General features: G+C 39.8%; 1 long non-coding RNA gene across 1 annotated transcript; it reads left to right on the top strand.

The window, feature by feature from the left end:
- Positions 1-14,232: 14,232 nt before the first annotated feature.
- On the top strand, positions 14,233-18,978 carry LOC140687956 (uncharacterized). The gene is made up of 3 exons (XR_012062587.1): positions 14,233-14,362; positions 16,279-16,345; positions 18,699-18,978. It is a non-coding gene; the product is annotated as an uncharacterized lncRNA (long non-coding RNA).
- The last annotated feature ends 4,038 nt before the right edge of the window (positions 18,979-23,016 follow it).

Below are 23,016 nucleotides of genomic sequence, written 5' to 3'. Positions count from 1 at the left end.
TTAGCTACTGATTATTTTTGTTTTATATTTGCAATCAAATATTTCCTTATTGATATGGCTATTTTTCTCTTTTCTACTTCATTAATTTTTGCTTTCATCTGCTCTGTGACATTTATAACAATCTTCAGTTATCTCGTTCCTTTATTCATTTAGTTATATCTTACCTGTCTTTCCCAGGAGAATATAAATTCCAAAAGGATTGGAAAGTCTATCTTTTTCACTGTCACATTCAACTCCTTAGTATAGGGACTGGGAAATGATTGGCTCTCAGTGAATAGTTCTGAATAAGTGAATGGTGGATGAATAAATGATAAATAAATGAAGTAAGTCTTCTGACTTCCAGTTCCAGTCTCTTCCTACAACAGGTCTCTATTTTTCCTTCTCTCTGTCTAGTTTGTCTCTATTTGTGTGTGGGCCAAACCTCACACATTATGTAGACTATACTTATGTATGAAATCCTTCCATGTAGCTATCAATGAAATCATTGTTACTGCTTTTCCTGTTGGAAGTTTAACACTGGAAAAGGTCCTTAGAATTCCTGCCTAATTCTCTTGTTTTACAGGTAAGGAAAATGACCCCTGTCATGCTGTGTAAGTTACTCAAGGTCATGTTACTGAGCTCAGGTTTGCCTGCTCACTGCTCAAAAGCTAGTAATGGAGAGGCAAGTGTCAGTGGCAAGGAAAGGTGCTTTATTCAGAAAAGCCAGCAACCTGGGGAGAAGATGGACTCATGTCCAGACACCAACTCCAAAGATTATGCTGAGCCATGACAATTTTTAAAGGGAAAAGGGGGAAACAATCTCAGATAATTATTAAGGTAGAAGGTCAGATTCTTCATCACTTTTTCGCTGTGTGAAGACCCACTGATTTCTCCTGATCTTCTTTGAGATACTGTCTTGCCCATGGTCCACCTGCAAATTGCTAAGGGGGAAGCTGGGGTAGAGAGTCAGTCATTCTTTAATTACTTAATTCTTCATTCTTACTCTTTTTAATCCGGGAAAGGGATCAACAGGTTGGACAAGGTATTGTGTATATTCAGCAAAGCAAAAACCAGGAGTTAGGTTAAATGTTGCTTAGTGATCTCATCTTTATGATTAAAGCCTCAGGAAAGCAAAGATGAACAGAGAGAAAAAGAGCAGAAAAGCTGTTCACAACCACACAGATAATTATTCCTCTGCCTGAAATTACAACCCAAATCTATGCATTTTCTTCAGTGGTCTATTTAGTACCTTTCCCTTTTCTATATCGGTTTATTCCTTAAACCCTCAACTCCCTATCTCTTGCCAACATACAACAGGAGGAAAGGGCATGAGTGGAAAATAAAGTTCTGGTGGTGTCTTCGAATCATCAGTGCCCCAGGAGAGAGCATTTCACTGAGCTCATAAGCATCACTGTGCCTCTTAGCAGCATTTTTGCAACCACTAGTGTGCCCTCTGAATGAGACTGGCCTCAAATGACATATGTCTTAGGAGGCTGGACGCCAAGACATCCCCAGTGTGTGCATTTCTGTAGTTTACCGTTCCCTCAGAACCATTTTGCTAACTGTGGAGATGGAAAAATTATTCCCGGAATTCCATGGCAACTGTTTCCGAATTTCCCATGTTTGTTCAAATGATAAATGTAAAACCATCATCTATTTTTAAGCTCTTTGAGCCTTATTGACTCAAAAGAACAGGAAAGCACTGTCAGGACAATTCTGTTTTATGAAAAAGTAAGGGTGGGGACTTTGCTTTTCTTTAAATAGTCTAAAAGTTTAAGGTTGTTTTTTACACAAGAATTGTGTGGTTAATTGGAGTTGAATGGCCTTGCTTTCCTTGCAAATAAAGTCCATTTTTAAGACTGAAATGCTAAATCTTAATCATGGGACGTCCCTGAGGCAAAGATGTGTGTTGAAATATAAGTAACAGTTTAGCAAAAATCCATACACTCCCAATGAGCAGGGGACCCATAAAGAGAACAAGGCCCTCTCTTTTGGAAGGATGTTTCCTTTGATTTTCATAAAGGCTCCGTAGTTCCATTCTGCCATCCATTTCTCTCTCTCCATCTGAGCTTAGCATTCACCTATCCAAACTGCTGTATAGTATCAGTTATCCTTATGGCTTATTGCTGTTGGTTCTGAAGGACACAAAGATGGGTAAAACTTTCTCCTTTCCATTAGGAAGCAGTTTAATAAAAGTTTGACCACCATAAATTGTGCACAATTTGTATATACCTTTGTTTAAGACACATGGATGTGGGAAATTCGTTGAAGAAACTTCAGAGAGTATCTGAGATTGAAAGAAGTTCAGGAATTCTATTGTCCACTGCTACTCAGTGTGGTGTCCCTGGACCAGGAGCATCAGTATCTCTTGTTAGAAAATAAAGAATCCTTGGCTTAACCGTATATCCACTCAACCAGAATCTGTATAATATGATCCCCAGGCAAATTCTGTAAACATTCAATGTGAAAAGTCTTGATCAGTCCACTGATATCTTGGATTTGCTCTATAATTACAGATACAAAGGACTGTAATTCTGTGCTAAATATATATTCAAACCAGTGATCTGCTCCTATCTCCTACTCAATACCACATGGCTTTATTCAACTTCAGGAATCCTTAGGCAAGCACAGCCTCACCTGGATTTCAGAACGAAGGGTGAATCATTTGGAGCAATTTCTGGGTTCTTGAACATTTAGAAAGAAAGAAACAAAAGAAGGAGGAGAAGGAGGAGGAGGAAGAGAAGAAGAGGAAGAGGAAGAGGAAGGAGAAGAGGAAGAAGAGGAAGATGAAGAAATCTGCCATAATTGCCCACAATTTCATAGACTTTGTTCAACATAAGCCAAGTATAATCTCTCCCCTATCAAGAGATATATATCCTTCTATAAAAGGTGGTATGGTGGGTTGTATTATTGTTCCTAATTACTCCCTTCCACGCCTTCCTTGGTGGGGAGGGAGGGGAGGTGAGGGCAGGGAGTTTACCCCTGATGGATATCAGGCTTGACCAAATGATCTGTTTTAAGTTCAGGTTTGGCCAAGGAAATGTGTTTCGAGCCATCATTACAGAGTTCTGGGCAGCCTTCTTGCTCTTACCCGCTGCCTTGAGCAGAGAGGGGCTCTTCTCATACTCCAGATTCTGGAACAAAGAAGACCAGGAGGAGAAGCCAGCCTGCCGCCAACATGTACTGTGAGTGAGAAAGAAGCCTTTGTTGTTGTAAGCCACTGAAATCTGAGGGCTGTTTAACCTGGGGAAAGCTGAGTAACGCACAGGGTCATCTGTGTCTTCCAGCGTCAAGGATAATCTTAACCATATTTACTTGAGAAGAAAGAATGTTAAATGTAAAACAGTCTCTGTCCTGCCATCAACATTTATCATGTAGAAAAATTGTAAGAAAAACAAAATGCAAATAATCTTATTTTGAGGGTTCACAGAGAATAATAAGGCCCAATGCCTCCACCCAACTCTGGATATCAAGGATGCTTATTTAAAATTCAGGATGCAGAGGCTGGCATGCCTGCAGTGCACCTTGGATGTCTGAACTATTGTTGATTGGGGGGGTGCTATTAAAAATGTATCAGTTATTTTAGCACTTTTTTTTTGCCCCCCAGAATTATTATGGTTTGACATTGAACACATTTCTTCTCAATTAAATACATCAGGATTGCCCTGGAAATGAAGTTAATTTTTTCTCACTTGGTATAGGAGCATAATCAGAATATTGACACAAAACGACATGTATTTTTAAAAGTTTAATCCGTCAATCCTTTGTTATTCTTTTAATACAAATTAAATGAGTAGCATCTGCTTTTATATTAGGTTGGAATTTCTAAGGTTTACATTGTAAACAAGTTGATTCTTAATAAGATTCCAACTTCCAAGATTAATTTCCAGAGCTGATAGAGATAATGGCTCATATTTTTATATACTTTTATGGAATTAACATAGTTAAACATAAATAATAGTTGATTTCTCTCAGTAACCTTTAGTAGGGATAGGAAACCCTTTAGTAGACTTCTCATCCAGAGGAGAGCTCAGAGACTTAATATGCACAGTGGTGTAACCACAACCACATAGCTAATGGAGGAGTTTAGACAGAACAGTACCTTGAGTTCATTCTGGGAGCCTTTCCATATACAAGAGATTTGCCAAAGCTACTACCAATTTTCTTCATGTGTTGAAACAAATTTGTAAGATTAAAAAAAATTCTGCACCACTTGGAATTTGTTGATTTGTTGTTTTTTTATTTTTCTCTCCTCCTTCCCTCCCTTGCTATCCTTGTATTTTATAATTCACATGTATCTAAAGGCTTGGGAAAAGTGAGCGTTCTTATCAAATAAGCCCCTTGGATAATGTAATTCACTCGGAACAGAAAAGGTTCTTGGTACAGCCTGTCTCAGCTGTACTGTTCTCTCAGGTCTGGGCTTGCCTACCAGGATCCTTCCTTACCCAAAGAAATTACAAAGACCTACTTACACATCTGGAATCTATTGACTGCAGCTCACCTCATGACCTCACAAAGCCTCATTTGTAGATCCTGGCAGTTTTCATTTTTCACATGCACGTACCTTGCTTAAATACAAAGATTCCTGAGTTTTACACTTTTCAGTTAGAGAGGAATGAATGAATAAATGAATGAATGAAACCGTTGACTTGGCGCAACCCCAGAGAGGACTGTATTTGAGTCTTTTGTTTCATATCTACAGTGTGGCTTCCAATCTTCTGTTTTCTACTAGCCTCTATTAAGGGCAAGATATTCTGACCCAGTAAGGTATTTTGTTAATTCAGTGGTGGCTGGATTGTTTATAGAGTCCTAACTCCTGCAGACTAATGGTCCTTGACTATAGTTAAGCATACGATTTAATCAGGGTGATAATGATGTGAAATTTTTAGGATGGTGGAGATGCGTTCTCCTTTCACAAACCTCCAGAGTGATTTCATAGCCATCGAGTGGTTGCCCTTCCTACCAGATATTTTACAAGAAATAAACTGAAGCCCAGGAAGTAAGTTTCTCTCACAGTAATAACTAGAACACAGATGCCCTGATACCTCATTTGCCCTACTTAGCTCCCTCCTGTTCTGATTAAAAATATAGTCTTTTTAATTGAATTACTTTCCACGTTATTCTGAATGCCTACAATGTACAAAACATGTTGTTAGGTATTACAGATGGTTCAAAGATGTGCAACACTGATTCCTTCCTTGAAGAGGCTTATCAGCAAGTTAGGTAGGCTGTACCGGGCATGGTAAAGTCAAGTCCCAGTGGCAGTCAGAATAAATGAGAGATAATTAGTGTACAAACGATGTGAGCCACGGGTGTTCAGAGGGGTAAGACTCATGAGTGATGGGACAGTCATAGCAAATTTCAAAAAAGAAAAAGTGCCTTGGCCCTAGTAAGAAAACTAACAACCAGATTTTTTAAATGGGTGGAAGATATGAATAGACACATCACCGAAAATATACAGATGGCAAATAAGTAAATGAAAAGCTGCTCAACATCATGTGACATTAGGGAAATGCAAATTAAAACAATGACAAGATGCTACCACACACCTCTTACAAAGGCCAGGTTGAAAACACTGAAATCACCAAATTCTGGTTGAGGATGCGGAGCAACAGGAACGCTCATTCATTGCTGATGGGAATGCAAAATGGTACAACCACTTTGGAAGACCGTTTGGCAGTTCTTTTACAAAACTAAATGTACTCTTACCGTATGATCCAGCATACGTGCTCCTTGGTATTTACACAAAGGAGTTGGAAACATATGTACACCCACATATGTTTATAGCAACTTTATTCATAATTGCCAAAACTTGAAGCAACCAAAGTGTTCTTCAATAGGTGGGTAGATAAGCAAACTGTGATACAATGAAATCTTACCCAGTGCTAAAAAGAAGTGGGCTATCAAGCCATGAAAAAAACATGAAGAAACTGCAAATATATAATTCTAAGAGAAAGAAGCCAGTCTGGAAAATCTGCGTCCTGTATGATTCCAACTCTACGACGTTCTGGGAAAGGCAAAACTGCGGATGCAGCAAAAAGAGCAGTGGCTGCAAGGGATTCTGGAGGAAGGAGGGAGGGGCGAATAAGTAGAACACGGGGCACTTTGAGGCATTGGAACTGTTCACTGTGATACAGTAATGATGGACATATAACATCATACATTTGTCAAGATCTACAGAATGTACTGCAGAGCGAGCAGTATTTTAAACTGTGGACTTTAGTTAATAATGCATCAATGTTGCTTCATCAGTTGTAACAAATATACCACATGATAAAGATATAAGTAATAGGGGAAACTGTGTTCAGGGAGGATGGGAGAGGGGTTACGTGGAAGCTCTCTGTACTTTCTGATTGACTTTCCTGAAAAGCTAAACTTCTCCAAAAAATTAAGTCAATTACTTTTTGAAAAATCATAGTTGTTTTTACAAAGTGGCTGGATAGAAAAGTTCAGGCAACGGACATAGCAGAGCACAAAACCTAAAGGAAAAAGGGTGTCCAGTGGGTCAGAGAGCGGTAAGTATCACAAGACAGGTCTGTGATCTCCTGTCTCTGTAGCCTTGAGTCTAAAGCCTCAAATTTGGCACCAGCATAGTTGCACATGGATCTGAGTTCTGTTGCTTAAGGACTATATGAGCTTCATTAAATCCCTAAAGCTTCCTGAACTTCTGTTTCATCAGCTACAGCATGGGGAAAATAACATATGTAAGGGTGCAGAAAGGCTCAAATGAAATAATGTGCATGAAGTTTTTCCATGAATTTGGAAGTGCTGTAGAAATATGAGCTGTTGTTATCAAAGAAGAGAAAACTTCCTGCTGCTTTCATGGCTTTGATGGTGACCCTCTCTTGGCAACTAACTGCCGTGTGACAGAGGAGATCTGTCTCATTGGGATGGAGTCCCCTGAGTCTACACCTTACACTGTCTCACACCGGCATTTCTCCTAAACACTGTCTTTGCTGCTTATTTGAATATTTGGCCAGACTCGTGCTGACACACCGGGTTCCGGATGGAATCTGACATCCCAAGAGCAGGTTCAGTGGTATTAAGTCCGGGAAATCTGAGGTGGCTGCACACAGTGTCTGGAGAAGAGCAGATCTGAGAAAAGAGTCCTTGAACTTGCTGATTTTCTTCTGTTGACTTCCCAGTTCCTTCTCCCTGATATTAGACTCTCGATCCCAGTCTCCCCTCCAATAGTGATTTTGTGACATCTTCTGCTTGAAGTCCATATTAGAGAAAGAATCAAGGTAGAAGGCAGTTGGAGACAGCTCTGAGGACAGTTTTTACAGGTAATCTGCTCTTGTGGTTAAGGAGCATTCCATGAGGCAAAAGAGTTCAAAGCAGCCCACACTTTATCTAAAAAAAAAAAAAAGTAGCATACTCATTAGATGAAAAATTAGACAGTCTACAGTCATTACAAAGGGGGAGTAGACTTACAGAGCTTTTTTGTTTTTCATAGATTATCTCATTTAATCTATGCAAACCTCTGGTGAAGTGGGCTTTATACCGAATGTCACAGATAATAAAGCAAGCTCCGGAAATCTAAGTGACCTTCACCAAGCTCAGACTCATTTCTGAAAGAGGCAAAGCTCCATCCTGCTTCTGCTGACTCTAAGCCTGATGTCACGTCTGCTATAGCCATTCTCTGTTACTTCCCTCCCCAGTGATAGACACGGTGACGTTATGGTTGAAGCAGTCACTTAAGAGCAAAATCCTAGCCAGATGAGTGGAATGAGTTTGTGTCTGTGGAATCGAGCATTCTCGATGTTTTCGATCAACATACTACAAATATTTAATGCAATCTAGTGTATACCAAACTTGCGGTAGGCACTGTCATTTTAATGACAAATAAAAGATGCTCCCTGCTATCAACAGAGTTTCAGTCTCACAGGAGAAAGAACATGTCTCCCAAGGTCACTGAAGTGTACAGATCTTAGGATCGAGGTATCCAAAGACAAGGGTAAACCAGAGAAGAACAGAAATGATCACCTATGGGGGACGGGGGAAACGGGGTTGAGGAGACAAGAATAGATTGGAGAGTTGTCTGAGTGAGACACTCATTTCTCCTGGGAGTTGGGAAGAGTCCAAAAAAAGACTTCATAGAAGGAGTGACCTTTGAAGTGTACGCTTTGTTGTCATTTTTTATTTGTTTGTGTGTAATTTGGCTTTGTCCAAAAAGGTGAGTGAATGAATCCCTAAACTATGGTCATCATGAATTTTTTTGTCTCCAAACACAGACAGTGTGCTAGATGCACAACCCACCTAAATGGGAGACTGAAAGAGAAGGAATAGGCATGGAAAGAAACAGTGGGGAGAGGCTGGGTCGCTTCGGTAATCAATAGTGTTTAGTGGTAATCAGTAGTGTGGCCACTGGAAACTGTGCATCTCTGAGCATTACTTGTGAATTGAGGGAGACTTAATGGGTGACTTTAAAATCATCTTCCACACTAGGATTCTACACGGAATTGCCAATAGCCCACGACCCACGTTGTGGGTGCATTTTCTTGGGCTGTCATTTTCAAGAGTCCATCTTAATGGTTATCCTCCTTCATAATTAGAATGTAAACCTAGATAGTGGAATTTACTAATTGTCCTTCATTGTTGTGGTCATTTAACCATAAAATATTCACAGCCTCAGTCTTGTAAACCCCTGGCCTTTCTTTCTCAAGGGAAGGGGAGAGAATTACTCAGAAGGATGACCTCTCCACTTGGGTCAACAAGAGCTGCAACTGGTTCTAAGGAGGGTGTCTGACTGCTGTCAAACTGACCGAAGTTGTCACAGGTGAGGCCTGCTGTCACTGCATCCTGCTCAGAACCAGCCCCTTAGCTTGCTGAGTCAAGCTGTGCTGACTCCGAGTGATAGAATTTTAATGTGAGGGATGACAGAGGCCTTGGAGTTAATGTGTGCATGGAGGTGACAGTTTTGAATGTCAGCCAAACTACAAAGGCCTGTCTGAAATTAATTCTGGGGGTGGGTGGCAGAAAGTCACAGGAAGATGGAGAGAAATAGTATGATGGAGAATTGAGATTGGTTGAGTCAAATCTACTGCCATCTGCCACAATGAAAGCATCCTTCTGCACGGACACAGAATATCTGGGCCTGGGAGGAAGTGACCTTATGAGATAATTCGCACCTAGGATACAGTTTGCCACTTTTAGGTCTCTGTGACCCCATTTCCTTTCGTTGCAGAAATGGAGTTGCAAAAAGTAGACATAATCTCCTGATGATATGATCTAGAATTTAATCATTTAACAGGGAAATAACTTAATTTTCTGATGATGAAAAAGCCGAACTCTATTTTATGCATCTTAATCTTCCTTTTACATCGTTACTTATTAAGAACTCTCAGAGGTTCCCCATTATCTAGAGCACAATATTCAAATCTCCTTTTTTTAAATTCTCATGTTTTATTGAAGTGTAATTGATTTACAATGTTAGTTTCATGCTTTCAGCAAAACGATTCAGTTATGCATATACATATATATATATGTATTTTTAAGTTTCTTTTCCATTACAGCTCATTACAAGAAATGGAATATAGTTCCCTGTGCTATACAATAGATATTTGTTGTTTATCTATTTTATACATAGTAATATGTGTCTTTTAATCCTACACTCCTAATCTATCCTTCCCCCATCTCTTCCCCCTGGTAACCACAGTCTGTTTTCTCACAACGTTCAAATCTTTAATCTACCTGTGACAGGCAGACTAATGCCCTCTCACAGGTGTCCACAACCTAATGCCCAGAAACTGAACACGTTATGTTACATGGCAAAGACAAATGGAAGGTAGCAGGTGGAATTAAGGTTGTTAAAATCAGCTGACTTTATGACAGAGAGGTTCTTCTGGATTGTCTGGGTGGGCCCACTGTAATCACAAGTGTCCTTAAAGGAGGAAAAAAATCAAAAGAACAGTCAGAGTCAGAGTTAATGTGACAAAGACTCAACTGGCCATTGGGGGCTCTGAAGGTTAAAAAGAGCTACCAGCCAAGGAATGTGGGCGGCCTCCAGGTGCTGGGAATGTAGTGAAACAGAGTCTTCTTTGCAACTTCCAGAAGGAATACAGTCTTAACAATGACTTGATTTTAGCCCACCCCTATCAGATTTCTAACCTTCAGAAGAGTAACATAATGAATTTATATTGCTTTAAGCTAGTAATGTTGGGGGTGATTTGTTACAGCAACATTAGAAAAATTATACACTTACCTTCAAGGTCTTTCACCGTGTTATCCAGCTTTGTCCTCAGTTACCCTAGATGAACCCGTCCTCTGAAATCTGAACCCTGACCTCTAAACATGCTTTGTACATTACAAACTTTGTCATTCCATTGCCTGTGTCTGGAGTTCAACACATTTTCCTCTAGGGCAGATGAGGACTAGGCAGACCCCACTGAGGGGCTAGCTAGTGCCAGCACAGCGCGATGGGGTCTGGGGCTGGTTGTGGTGAGGTGTGCTGCTTCAAGTGGGTTGAGAGAGGAGCCTTTGGGTCAGGGACCTGGAGAAAGGCAAAAGCCAAAGAATAAAAGCCAATTTCAAGGTCAAGTCCAAAGATCAGTCCTAGACTTATGAACACAGGACGTGACCAAGATGCTGAGCTCAGATGGCAATAGAAAAGAAGCAAGGGGTAAATGCGATGCTCCGGGGTATTAGTTTTTGAGGGGCCTGTGACTCACTTTTGTGGTGGCCGGCATGTGGGGTTACTTTGTGCTGATGTACAGACACTCTTTATGTGCAGCTGTGAGCACCCTCCATCATCTTCCATCACCCCCGGTCTACCCATCATTCAGAGTCTAGCTCAGGTCCAACCTCCTCTGTGATGCTTTTTCTGAATATTCCAACCCTCCTTATCATCTCTTCTTTAGACATCTTTGCATTTACTCCTTATATTTCCCCCTCGTTTGGTAGCTGCAATTCACCACCTCATATTTTTAATTAAAGCCATTGCATGCACAATTGTAAAACTTCACATAATACAGTAAGGTATAAATCAGACATTTAAAACCACTCAGAACCTTACCACCCAGAGATAACCAGTGTTACTTTTGGGTGTTTATCTTCTTAGACATTTTTTCCTGCAATATTTTTATATGTATAACATATGTACAAATATGCACATAAATATATTTCATATATATTCTCCAAAATCAAACTTATTGCAAGAAATTCTACATAATATAAATGATTCTTATCAAGTTTATTACATCTTAAATTATACATACATTACTTGACATTCACAATATGTATAGTGTTACTCTGACATATGAACTTTTCACCTGCATGTATATTTTTTCAGCACAGTTAAGGTTCAAGTACTTTGAGGTCCAAAAGCAAAATTCAATGTATTTTTTCTGTCCCCAGTGATGCCTAGCATAGTACACCGAACATTTTAGAGGCTAAATAAATATGTATTGACTGATTGATTAAAAGGTTATGACCTGAAAATCCTATAAAAACTTCTTACCTAGGGATGGATAATATTTGTTATTGATATGCTTTTGAATTTTTGAATTTTTACCAAGAAATTTCAATCATTTTTTTTTGCACAGAGAATTTTTTTAAAAGTAGTGTATACCACACTGCTATTTTCACAATGGTCAGGTTATTATAAATCTAGAGATTTGTCAATTAGCATCAGAATTACTTGTTAAAATGGGAAAGGAGATAAACAGAGATAGAGTCCTTGTTAACTCATTAATATTCTCTATAATGAAAAATGTTGCAGGGAAGAAATGGCCACAGTAATATGTGTAATCAATCTGGCCGGGGAAAGCGATGCAATTTGTTATCTTTACAGAGTTGCTCTGTTCTCCAGTCAGCTGGCTGGAGTATTTATCAAATGCCCGGTTGGTGCATAACAGTGTACTGTTTCTCTGGACCACATGTTACTTGTGTTTCATTCATTCATTCACTCATTCACTATCCACTCTTTAACGTGCATTTTTGGCGAACCTGTTATGCACATCACTGTGATAGATGCTAGAATAATAAAGTTGATCAAGACAGTTTTATCCTCAAGTCAGACTCAGTAGGGGGACAAACAGACAATTCGATGAGCTACGCACAAGCACGAAGACTAATCTCTACTCTCAAAGAGTTTATAGTTGAAAGAAAATACTACAAAATGGTGTAGTCTTTTTTTTTTTTTTTTCCTGACTGCAACGTTAAGTCCAGGAATGGCTGATTTGGACAGAAACAGAATTCTAAAGTAGGCTCAGTTGTTAGCAAGACTGACAACGAAGGCGCAGGCTTTGTTGACGATTCAGAATATATCAGAGCAGGTAACAAGGTAAGTTGCAAACATTCATGCATAAAAGGCATTGTTTTATTTTCCCAGGGCACCACAGACGGGATGGCTTAAACAGTAGAAATTTATTTCCTCGCAGTTTTGGAGACTAGAAGTCCACAATCAAAGTGTTGGCAGAGTTGATTTCTTCTGAAAACCTCTCTCCTTGGCTTGTAGGCGGCTGTCTTCTCCGCATGTCTTCACATGGTCTTCCCTCTGTGTGTGTCTGTGTCCTAATCTCCTCTTCTTACAAAAGTACCAGTCATGCTGGATTAGGGCTCATCCACATACCTCATTTGAATTTAATTACCTCTTTAAAGACCCTCTTTTTCAATCACATTTTGAGGTATGAGGGGTTAGGACTTCAGCATCTGAATTTTGGGGAGACACGGCTCAGCCCATAACAGGTACCAAGGGAGAGTTTAGCAGAGTCAGAAATCCTAAATCCTTAAATGAAAGCAAATCAAATCCAGACAGGGTAGCTAGTTGGACGCCTTTGTGAGCCTGGCTAAGGTGTGGCTTGGTTAAGCCGCATTTCGCTTTATAATTTGGGTGCATGCTACTAACTGGGTGTCTGTTAGTGCAACAGAGTATATGATTGACATTACCTTTTAAGGTTGCTTTAAACATTCCTTGATGCTTCTTGCCCAATGAAAACAACCTTGTTTTGCAAGAATAGTGGAGCTTGGGGATGGGGCACGTCCCTTGAGCACAGTCCCTGTAGCTGGAATCTTGTGGATTACTCATCCCATTCACAACTTCGGGAAACTCTTCTCACTGAAATGTTATGGTGGTCCAACATTGGTACCCTCAAGCATGTAACTGAGTAAACTGTTATATCAGGCAGGATATAGAATGAAATAATGTTGGATGAAATAATCGAAAACCAAACTAAAAATAGATTAGTATTTCAAAATTCTCTGATGTTAAGACTTATTGCTTAAACGTTGTTTTCCAGCCCCTTCCCTTGGATGTTCTAGTTCTGGGGCTTAGGGGTAGGACTGGAGAATGTGTATTTTTAAAAATGGTATCATAGGTGTTTCTTATAGTTATAAAAAGTTTGGCAAACAAACGGAGTCAACAATAGCAGTGTGGATCCAAACTCTTGCTATCTACTCTGCCATCATTACTGTGTTTATTGTTAGCGTGGCCAGGACACTTCCGATCACGATATGGCTGCTACAGTTAACAGCAGAAGAGGAACTAAAAGAGAGGAATAAAGAGAGAAAGAGAGAAAGGAAAAAAAGAAAGAAAAAGAAAGAAAGATGAAAGAAAAGAGAAGAAAGAGAAGGCGGGAGGAGGGAGGGAGGCAGGCAGGAAGGAAGCAAAAGAAAAGAAGGAGGAAGATGAAGAGGAGGGAGAGGAGGGACGTGGGGAGGGAGGGAGAAAGGAATTTAGAAGTTACTCGGCTTGTCTCTCCTGCTGTCTCATCACATGCTGATCTTTAAACCGTAGAGAATGGAATTACCATGTTTGGCTTAGATTATTCAGGATTTACCATTGAATTGATGAGTTTACTTTGTCTAAGCATGTGTCTTCACAGAGGTGGATAACAAGAAACAAGTAACAGGAAAGAGTGATAGAGGATTTAGTGGGCAAACAATGGTGCCTGCTACAAGTGTGTACAGGCAAACACAATAATTTTACGAGTCAAGGCAAAATTAGAATCAGATAATTAGGGTTGTGAGGAAATAGCTAAAATCTGCTGTGTGTTCACACTGTGTCCTGAAGGTTTTATGGGGATTGAAATCTTTAAGCCTCACAACTGCTGTGGTGACAGCGCTATCATTATTCCCACTTTACAGATGAAGAAGCTGAAACAGAGATGCTAATTAGCTTCTCTAAGGCCATACAGTTATTATGTGGCCGAGCCAGGATCTGAACACCAGCATTCTGGGTTCCAGAACCACACTCTACTATGATGTCCCATATGAACAGATAATAAGGCAGGCCCCTCAAATGCTTACAGTCCTTGTGTGGAAATTGGTGAAGGCACCTTGGTGTTGGTTGCATGGCTGACTTTGTTCCCTATTGAATAAGCACAAATTAAGCACCCTCTGTCTGCAGTGGACTATACCAGGGGCCAGAAAATTTCAAAAACAAGTAAGATGTGATAGAACTCTACTCAAGGAGCTTACAATCTAGGAGGAAATAGATTTGCAATCTTTTTTTTATTATTATTATTATTGAAGTACAGTCAGTTACAATGTGTCCATTTCTGGCATACAGCACAGTGTCCCAGTCCATGCATCTACATACATATATTCATTTTCTTATTCTAATTATTTTTAATAGGATATAAAGTAGAATATAGCAAAAACTACAAGGAACAGATGAAAGCTGAGAAACATTCTCAAACTACTTGCAAAAAGATACCTAAATGCCATAAAACTCCTAAAAATAATGTTTTACTTATTGGATTGAAGATAAAAGAGCAGTTAACTCCCGCTAGATGGATTGGAGACTCACGGAGAAGAAAGGTTTTGCGAGGTGTGGATGTAGGGGAGAGGGGAGGACGTCCCAGACTGAGAAGACGTAAGAAATAACGGAGTTGAGTGTGCGTTATATTGTATTCTGTAAATGGACGGATGTGGCTCGAATGTAGGGGACTTGGAGATACACTGGAAAGCGAGACTGTAAAGATACTAAATGTAAACGGGATGCCACATCGTATGTGAAAGTCACCTTTACACTTAGAGAACCATAAGATTGTTGGGTAGGGCTATTGTGAGGGCTGATGCGAGATTTATTTGACTCTCGATTTCTCTCTTTGGATAATACTCAAGAAAGATACTCTCTTCCCCTCTCTACTTAAATAAATCATCTCCCACCTTTAGGGTCCATTTTAATCTTTTTGTTCCTTGCTTATTTGGCCGTTATCAAAATCTTTCACATATTTTATGCCGTTATCAAAATCTTTCATACATTTTATACTACTAAGTGATTGTTTTATCTTTTCAACTAGATTGAAATCTCATAAAAGGTAGATTATATTTTCAAATATTTGGGGAATTCCCTGCAATGCCTGACTCAGTTGTATTCAGTCAATCCGTCCATGTGGTATAATGACCCATGGTAGAGCATAAATTTTAAGAGTTTTCAGGCACACAGGTATCTTTCTACAGGAAGTTTGAGAGGGTCTCTTAGCTTTCACCTGGAGAACTACTCATCAGTGAGTTTCACTACATAGGAAATGACTGATTTTTCTATTTTCCTCCAAAGTCAGGTTCCTCTCAGGCCAGGAAGTCTTCCCAGCCTCTCAATGACAACCTAAGGCATCTGTCAATGCTCCCAACATCTTCATTTCTGACTCTCTCAAGGGTTTACTTGATCTGTTACCGTTCTGACATCTGCTGCCTTAATAACCTTCCTTTGGGGGAATCTGTGCCATGCGCAGGCCCGCCTGTGCACCTCCTCCCAGCGCAGTGGCTTCTCTGCAGGCCTCCCTTGGCTGTTCTTCTGCCAGGTGACTCCAGCTCCCTAATCAAGACGTCTGTATTCAACTGATATTTTCTCAGAATCCCTTTTTCTCATCAGTGTTTAAATGAATGAGGAATCTTTTTTCACTGATAATTCATACCATTCTTTCTTTTCCCTTGCCCTTGATTTGTAGTTTTTCCTTCCAGGGAAAAATAAAACAAACACATACACAAACAAAAACAAAAAAAACTTCCCTGAGATGGCTGTTTTTGAGCCACTAGTTATGGAACAGATACTCCTAGACCTCGGGGCTCCCTCACTGGGTGTTCCTTGTTTGTTGGGCTTTATCCAAAAGCTCTTCATTGACATTCAGGAAGTAAGTGATGTTGCAAAGTTCCTGATAACCCTACAGAAAATTTCTATGTTTATAGTAAACATTCTTGCTCATTTATTTCATACTTGAAAACTTTTTTTTAAATTCCAAATTAGCTTCAGCAGTAAGCTTTATGGGAGACTATAAGGACCAAAGCTTTCCAGTGCAATCCAAAAATCCAACTGGTAGAAATTTATAAAGGTCTTTTTCTCTTCCTCTGTTTCAGGAAAGCAGGGACGAGGCTTCTGCCATTTACTGTTGTAGTCTCAGCTTCTAACAGCGCTTGGAAACAGGTAGGTCAGGAACACAACAAGCTAAAATGTGATCATTTCTCCCCAGCCCTGACTCTGTGACAGGCATTAATAATCTATGCTAGCAGTCTTTTCTACAGAGATGTTGCCTCTCCACATTGCCCCCGGAAGCGGAGTTGGCACACAACAAGAAACCTATTTACCATTCTCATAGTTAGCACCCAATGAGCATTTCTCAATGACTGAAATAATTTTCTCCCTTAAACGTGACCCCTTCAGCATCATCTCTGATAAATGACCATCCTGCTCCTATTTAAACACCTTCACATGATGAAGAACATGTTATTTCATAAGACAGGTCCTTCCACTGTGATATAAGTTAAACAGGAAGTTCCTTATATTTTGAAAAAATCCTGCCTTTGCTCATTTATTAACCTATTTTTACTAATATAAAAAAATTTTTGCAGTTGGTTAATGCTTTTGTAAGGACTGGTCCTTATTCAGATACCATCCTGTAACCAGCAACCTTATCTGGTCTTCGCAATTAGTCCTTCAGTGGTGATCACGATCAGCTTCAATTAATTTGACTTTTTCTCCTTAATGTCTAGATTAAAATGTTTTAATGGTGACCCCCAAATACACACCTACTATAAAAAATGGAAACAACAATATGTATTTGAAAAGTAAAAGAGTGAAAAAAATTATGACCATGGTCTTACAAGAAGATACAATTCTTATTACATAAACAGAAGAGAAAAGGGGAGTGAAACAGAAGGTAAAAATAACATGAAAGGGAAGATAGAGACCAAGAGAAGCAGTGCTTGATAAAGTTCAAAATGTGACATTCACAAGTATTTATTAACTCAGTAACCCCCTACTGAAAAATTCTTATGTGCTCATGTGCTTTGTTTTGCAAAAACAAAACAACCAGCCTTAGTACTTATACAATTATTTCTATGTCCTCACAATACCCTTATTTTTTTCATCTCTCATTTCTTTCAGATGAAGAAGAATATAACAATAGCTAATAAAATAATAGTTAACATAATAGAGAGCATATTATGTGGAGAAAACACTTTACGTTCATTCAATCCGCACAGTGACCCAATGTCATAATTACTCATCCATGAGAGGCTAAGTAGCTTCCAGAATGCCACAAAGAGCTGGAAGTGGAAACTGAACACAAGTGTGATTGAATTCAGCATTCCTAATGTAAGAGCCCATGCTCTTAAGCATTGTACAACACTGCCTCTCAAAGTTGCAAATGTGTAGAGAACTCACCCAGAGTGCTAACAGCTATTAAGTAACAGAAGCAGGGTCTGAACACAGACCTCATCCCAAAGAGCTATTCATTCATGTTACAAAGTGACGCTAGACGTTGAAATCTAGTACTGTTCTCTCTCAGGTCAGAAACCTATCCCCCCAGAACTGATTGAAACAAGAATGCAGCTCTATGTGTGGGAAGTTGAAAGAAAAAAATGATATAAGCAGTTTTTTTTTGTTTTTGTTTTTGTTTTTGTTTTTTTTGTAGGGACTCCATAGGCATACCTTCCCTAGCCCTCCTTTCACTCTTAAAGAAACAAAAAGATGAAGAGAAACAGAACTTTCCAGAGTGGTTACAATGCCATGTTAAGTGTCTTCTTTCGGGAATTTGAAAACCTGTCATTCTTTGGAACATGCTATTAGAAAAACAGTGTCCCTTGGAGATCTAATTCCTGAAACTTTTACCAATTACCATTTTAAATGAGGTGATAACAGCTGGTTGGGAGGAAGGACTGCTGGAAATAAGCAGATGTATGCTATCAGCCTGAGGGGGCCCTCTGAGATGGGGAGAGGCTACCAGCCAAACCTCTACTTCTACCCAGGGCTACGTAAGACCACCTCTCTCTGAAGTGGAGGGCTTAAGGAAGCAAAGATGTATAATCTTCGGTCTCCAAAATAGCTTTGAGAGTCAAGATTTCTTACTGATTAAGAACAGACAGGGTCTTCAGATAGGGGCAACTCCAGCCTGCCTGGCACTTTGAATAGCACAGGGAAGGGAAGACACGTATGTCACAATGCTGCTGCCAGATGATCTGTGAATAATTTGGTTAGGAGAGAGGTAACTCCCCAACTTACAGGTACTAAACTGATACTGGAACAATCATGTCATTGGATGTAAAGGAACACAGGGTTCACAGAAAAGCAATCTCGAAAAGATATTTCACATGATTATGATTTTTACCTTTTTGGTTTTTTATTTTTCTCCTGATCTGGTCCTTTCTCAACTTGCCACAGCTCACCAAACCAAGTCAGCGCCACCACAAATTCAGACTCTGTGGTATCTAAAGTTATGATACATAATTCTAACTCTGCTCTTGGTCTATTGTACAAGGATCCTCTTTCATCTCTCCAGGTCTCAGGATGCTCCAGAGGAAGAGCTCCCGGGGAAGAGGATCACTAAAATAAAAATCAGTGTGTAGACATGCCTCTGAAATAGTTTCAGATCCAGATTTTTGATATCTAAAGGGCTTTTTAAAGCTTTCATTAATTTGACCCTCAGAACAATTTTGAAATGTAGGGTCATTATCATGTAATTTTACTACTATGAAAACTAAAACTCAGAGAAGTGAAACTGCTCACCCAAGTCAAGAAGGATCTTTTAGTTCCTACTCAGCAGATGCTGCATTCCATCACACTGCCTCTCAGTAGACAATGAGGAAGGTGAGGCTCACAATATTCATCAGTGTGGTTTCTGCATCTTTTAGCTCTTGCTCTTCTTTTTCTCTCCTTTCTTTTTTTTCTTTTAGTTCTTTTTTTATGCTTTTTCCTTCTGCCTTTTTTGCTTTATCCCTTCTCCCTGACTTTGTCATTACTGCTGCTCATGAATATGAAAATCAGATGGATAAACCACATACCAGGAAGAAGCTCTGAGAACCATTGTTTTCTTAATTTGGCATTTTTTTTCCCTAAAGTTCAAAAATGGTCTTAATATGAAAGGCTATGTTCTTTAGGATCTTTGTGTGCAGTAAGCTGGCAAAAGTTGGCTTCAATAAATTTTGCAGAATTAAATTGAATTGAATTAAACCGAGTAAAGGTCAGACTTGACACTTAAATAGGAATTCAGAGTCAGAAGTGCCAGCCAGCCTGAACGTCGCAGCAGAGACAAGCTGGCCCCAGCTTTTGCTAGTGTGAGGACTATTTTAATCTAATCTTGCATATGTTTTCAAAAATCAGCAAAACTGCCAAAATTCTGCTGGCATTGTTCTTACCCAACTCGCCAATGCCAGTCCCTCCCTCTCAACAGTCCTAGCCCATCAGTTTCCTAATCTAAGTGGACCAACATTTGCCTGCATGAAAAAAACCAATCTGCAATCTGTCTCAGACCCAATCCTATAAAACTCAACAGGGAAAGAAGAGAAAGGATGGCTGAGGGTACTTGATAAGAGTTGAGAGCCCTATGGAATCTCATGGGCTTATGCCAAATAACATGCCTGCTCTACACGCGTGGTATGTGACATGACGTATAGGAGAGGGGAGTGAGAGGAGCCATGGAGGGATCAGAGAAGCACTCTCTTCATGTCTAATTCAGTCGCCTCCAATCCAAATTCAAAATTAGGACGCATTTTCAATCCCTGAAATATGGCGTTTTACAGGCTAGTTTTTTCAAACTCTTTATTGAGTCTGTCTTTCATGTTGCATGCCATCTCTATTACCTCTTTTTTGCTTCACTTGAGCCAGGGTGCTGGGCTGAGCTAAGCTAAACCTTGATGAGTGGCTTTGTTGTGCTGTGAGGCTAGACCTTCGGTAATTTATCCACCCTGCTCTGGGGGAGATGGACAAAGAATTAAAGGAACAATAAGTGGCTTTCCCACCATCACTATACATGGATGCTACAGAAAGCTGCCATGATGCCACAGAGCAGGTAGGTGCCTGAGATCCTTGATGAACCTCACAGGAAGACATGAGTTTTGGGTGCTGGACATCCTGGGGGTCGGGGCTAGAAAGGAGGAGGAAGACAGGACTAGTCCATTACAGAGCATAATGCAGAGAGTGATGTGCGAGTCACTGCCTGGGACCAAAGCCAGGCAGAAAAAGCAATAGAGTCAATGGTCCAAAGGTCCTGGAGAGAGAACAGGAATCTACTGAGTAAAAATGAATGAAATATACCCACATATGCAACAGCAGTAATGACTATTACCATAAGCATTGCAGGAAAAAAGTCACAGGATAATGCACATGATTTCATTCATATAAATTTTACACCATGAAATCTAAAACTATATACTGTTTAATAATGCACACAAAGATGAAGTAAGATAATAATAAAACAACAACAAGGCAATGATTCCAAATAGTGACTACTAACTCCAGGGTTGGGGGTGGGATTGGAAAGAGTCATACAGGTAACTTCTAGTACATTGATAATATCCTATTGTTAAGCTGGGTTTTGGGTACATGGATTTTATTAATACGATTTAAACTATATAGGCATAGTAATGGGCTACTTTGTATGTAAAAATGTGTGCATGTTCAGAAACACACACACACGTGTATGTCCATAAACACGCACATATGTGTGTGTTTGCGCATCTAAGAGACTGAGAGATGAAAGCTTATGAGTCTCACTTTCAACTGGGAAGGGGAAAAGAAGCTGCAGGCTGGGAAATGCCCTGAGCCATAGAATATAGTTATGGCTCCTTTCATGGGGTGATTAGGGTTTTGTGCATGAGCAGGAAGAGAGCTATTATGATCAATGACCCATTCAGACCATAAAACATGAAGAGAGGAGGAGGAGAACCTGGAGGTAAACAGAAAAAAAAAATAGAAAATGGAACTTGAGTTTAGAAAGTGTTTTGTAACCCCTTCCCCCATAACCTCCTCCATCACAATCACCTGTTTCCTAAAGTTGAATAAAATAGGCATTTAATTTATAATAAAGCCTGTACTTCCATGGCAGTTAGTAGACACTCTGAAATTTAATCAATCAATCAATTAATTAATAAATTATACATTTAATGTTGATTGAGACTTTGTTTTCAAAGCACAGGCTGGTTGGTGTATATTGTATTCTGGAAACTCATCATCAGTGTCCCAGGAGGACAGAAAGAACTTGGGAATTGTTAGCATCAAGATTTGGGACAGGGATCTGTGGAAGCCTGGCCTTGATCCTTAAAGAGACCGTTGGCAGATTCCATACTGAGTGTGCAAGGAATTTGGCAAAAACAGACTTGTTTGGTTTAAATATGGCTATTGGATTGCATGGTGGGGTCCCATTTAGCAGGCGGGGCACAGAAGTGCCAAGAATTATACAGACTCTGATGTTACACCCTACTTGCTGACAAATCAGTCTTCTCTAGCTTCAAGGATGCTTGTAGTAGATACGAGACTCCCGGGTCAGAGATAAGACTGAATATTCACAGCAGTAGCAGTAGCCAGAGCATCAGCATTTCTGCTGGACTCCCTGATGCCCAGTTCCCGCAAGGCAGTGCAAAGAGGGCCAGGTGTCACCTGTACATGCAGAGGGTTGTGAAATGGAAGAGATTCTGAGCTTAATCCATTTTGGTTCATTAACAGAATATAGTAGATGGGTGGTTTATAAACAACAGAAACTGATTTTTCACAATTTTGGAGCCTAGGAAGTCCAAAATCAAAGTGCCACCAGATTCAGTATCTGGTAAAGATCCATTCTCGCTTCACAGATGACTACATTTTGCTGTAACTTCACATGACAAAGGGACAAGTGAGCTCTCTTGGCCGCTTTCATAAGGGCATTAATTCCATTCATTAGGGCTCTGCCCTCATGACCTAATCACTTCTTAAAGTGTCCATCGCTTAATTCCATCATTTTGGGGATTAAGATTTTAACACATGAATTTGGAAAAGGAGACACCAATATGCAGAGGAAGGCAAGAAGCAATGGAAACAGATAGGGAGAAAAAAAAATTTCAAACCTAGAGAAGAGACAAATAGAGGTTTGGCGTTATAAAAACTGTGAGAACCTTTGCCTGTAGCTTTGGGGTCCATAGGAGACGACAGTACCTGCAGGTTTCACATGATTCATTTGGAGAAGCTGCATCAGGGTTCCCAGCTTCAGAAAAGTTTCCCATTTGCAAAGAAGGCATCAAGGAAGCTCAAGCACTGAACTCAACATGACCATGCAGGTTGGGCCAATGGCTCTCTCAATGCTAATTAATTTGTCTTAATAACTGGAAAGCTATTGCCTAGTGTGTTCTTCTGGGCAAGGCATCCCAGGACCTTTGCACAGTCTTGGATATTTGAAAGAGTATAGTAAGATCTGAAGTTTGATTTCTTCCTGTCTGAAGGCTGGAGGCTTGGAGCCCAGATTTAATTTAAAGAAAATGAAACCAGCAACCATTTATTGTTTGTTGATTTTGTGATTTAAGAATTAGATCTGTTACATAGTAAGAAAGTAGGTAGAAAACGCTGTAACTTTGATTTTACAGAGGTAAATACTGCTCAAATCTGTTTCCCAAGATTGTAGGTCTGTTGGTAGCAAACTATTCCAGATGCATCCAGATAAGATTCGAGAACTTCTATATTGCTTAACCTTGTCAGTGTGGTTTAGACTTAAAGTGTATTTGAGCCTGGGAATAATCTACCGATCCACCTGTAGGAAAGCAAGCGCAAAGACGAAACTGATTAAGGCAAAGACCAAAGGATTTTTCCCTGTGGCTTTCATATCTACCAACAATTTCAGGTCTGGAATATCT

The sequence above is a fragment of the Vicugna pacos genome, chromosome 21, assembly GCF_048564905.1.
Source record: "Vicugna pacos chromosome 21, VicPac4, whole genome shotgun sequence".
NCBI lineage: Eukaryota > Metazoa > Chordata > Mammalia > Artiodactyla > Camelidae > Vicugna > Vicugna pacos.
Note: the sequence above shows the minus strand (reverse complement) of the source record. Positions and strands in the feature narration are given on the sequence as shown.